Source organism: Rattus rattus, chromosome X (genome assembly GCF_011064425.1).
Source record: "Rattus rattus isolate New Zealand chromosome X, Rrattus_CSIRO_v1, whole genome shotgun sequence".
NCBI classification, from domain to species: Eukaryota; Metazoa; Chordata; class Mammalia; order Rodentia; family Muridae; genus Rattus; species Rattus rattus.
Window position 1 is genome coordinate 45801628 of NC_046172.1, and position 2651 is coordinate 45804278.

The window sequence follows — 2651 nt, forward strand, 5'->3', positions numbered from 1 at the left end:
GCAATTATCACGACATCATAGTTCCTATTCGTTAATTTCCATGATAAACAAATCAAAAAGCTGCAGAAGAACATGTCTAAAGACAGTCAGTGTCTTATATTACAAATATTGGAAATTATAGAGATTGTGTCTAGAAAAGGTGTTAACGATTGAAAAATACACAAGCATACACATACTTGCTTGCACACAAAAAACATAAACACAATTTCTTATCTGGAAAACGGGTAGATAAATTCTATTAAGGAGGACTAGAGGTGAAAGGAAGATATGCAAATAAAACCAACGAATTGAATCCAGTCAAGTTTCTTAAATATTTTTCCTGTGATTTGTCAATATGGGTCTTCAGATAAACATGAAATCTTTTTTAAAGATAATGTTACTTTTATTAAACTTTTCAAAAAGCCACTTTTCTTTCTAAGTTATTTGACCTCAGTAGCCAGGATTTGACAAAATGGTGAGATTAAGCAGTAGGGTTAAGCTGCTAATGTCTAGACAACTTAGAATCCAATTCAAATAAACATCAAAGTCCTGGGATGGATAGAAACCTGGTTCTATCAAGTAAAACAAAGATTGTAGCCTTACAGAACTGGATGTGCTTTCATGTAGAGAATTACTTATTTTTAACGTATGACTGCTAGAGTACAGCATTTTGATTCAGTGCATAAACCAAAATGTATGAAAGTGCAGCAGAATTGTGTTAGACTACAAAAACATTATTATGGAGTGTTTATTGCAGAACCTGTTTAAATATAACAAAAGCTCTTGCACATCTTTCCGTGTGGGTTAATTTGGTTGGACTGGAAACAAGCTGACACCTAGATTTCCCCTAGAAACTTGCTTGTATTATAATGTTATACCACTGTTAACATCTGAGGCATCCAGCTTCCTGACAATCATAAATTAGTCCTATGCATTGTGAAATTCCTCTAATGGGACTGGGGAAATGGTTCAGGAGCTAAAAGTGATTGTGTTCCATTCTTGTCACTCACAAGAATTGACTGCTGCCAGTTGTTTACTAACCTTCACACATGTCTTATGGTACAGGTGCTGTGCTCCCAAATTAACAAATAATTGTAAAAATAAAAAATGCACACCATATTGTACATACTTGAGAAAGAATAGAACTTTTTGGCCATATTCTCTTCTAGAATTTACCCTTTGACTTTAATGCAGATGGTTTTTAAGCCTGAGATTAGTAAAGAAATAAGTTGTAAATGGAAGAAGTTAATCTCAACTTCAAATTTTACTTCTCAATATTATGCAGCAAAAAATAAAAATATATTTTGTAACCCATTATGAAATACATCAGCTTCTGAATTAAATTGCCAAATGGACAATTAGGATAACTAACGACCCTTTCTATATCAGTAATGGCAGGGGGTGTGCGGTTGTGATCTTTCTACGTGAGGACTGAAGCATCCTCACTTACACAGTTCTTGTTTATATTGTGTAGGGTTTATCATGGGTATGCTGTAATTTTTGGCAAATATCCACTGTCACCGAGTACATACCATGCATGCCATGTTGTGTTTGTGTTAGCTCATTCATGATCATATTTTCTATTTTTATCCATTTGCCTACATTTTTTTCATTTTTTTTTTTTGAGACAGGGTTTCTCTGTGTACCCTGGCTATCCTGGAACTCACTTTGCACACCAGGCTAGCCTTAAACGTGGAGATCCACAGGTCCCTGTCTACTGAGTGCTGCAATCAAAGGTCTGGGCCACCGCTGCCTGCCTGTTTAGTGATCTCCCTCTTCTCCTATCCCCCCCTCTCCTCCCTCCCTCCCTCCCCCTCCCTTCCCTTCCCCCTCTCTTTTCTCTCTCTCTCTAATTATGTTATTGTCTTTACATTCCAATCACTGCCTCCTCTCCCTTTTCTCCTCTGGAGTCCTCCCATCTTACGTCTCATCCCTGCCCTATCCAACCCTTCTTTTATCCCCCTTCCCATAGATATCAATCAGTTTTGGCATTTCAAGTTTCAGTAAGATTAGAAAGATCTTCTATTGAGGCTAGAAAAGGCAGCTTAGGAGAAAGGTATCCACAGTCAGGCAATATAGCCAGAGATATCCTATTACAAATTTCTATGTCACCCTTGTTCAGTGGCCATGCTATTTATTCTCTGTGTCATTCCAATTTTAGTATATGTGCTGGCAAACCAAGCACAAAAGAACATTGTCACCCTTAGTGATGTTTGAACTAAAGACACAGAAAATTTTAAATTCCAAAAATGTCTATCCTTTTGTTTTGATCTCTCTCTCTCTCTCTCTCTCTCTCTCTCTCTCTCTCTCTCTCTCTCCTCCAAACACAAACACACACACACACACACACACACACACATTCATGTTGAATTGGGGAGAGAGAAGGATGGATGAAGTGAACCAAGGAAGGAAGGGAAAGAAGAATCAAGGGAGAAAAGGGGTTAGTGTTGGTTCAGATAAAGGAGAAGGAGAGAGAGAGAGAGAGAGAGAGAGAGAGAGAGAGAGAGAGAGAGAGAGAGAGAGAGAGAGAATATTTAGTATTGCTTTGGCTAAAGGTTGGGCTACATTGACACTTTTCCCCCTTATGACACAATAACAGGAGAATAATTCTAGTAACCTGATACCAGATTGTAAAAGGAAAAGAGACTCTAATAGTGAAACTTTTTTTGGTT

The 2651-nt window shown here is 37.6% G+C and overlaps 1 non-coding gene across 1 annotated transcript; it reads right to left on the minus strand.

Annotated features, from left to right (window-relative positions):
• Positions 1-2054: 2054 nt before the first annotated feature.
• On the minus strand, positions 2055-2164 carry LOC116889438. Its single transcript, XR_004386400.1, has one exon. It is a non-coding gene; the product is annotated as a U6 spliceosomal RNA (small nuclear RNA).
• Positions 2165-2651: the final 487 nt, after the last annotated feature.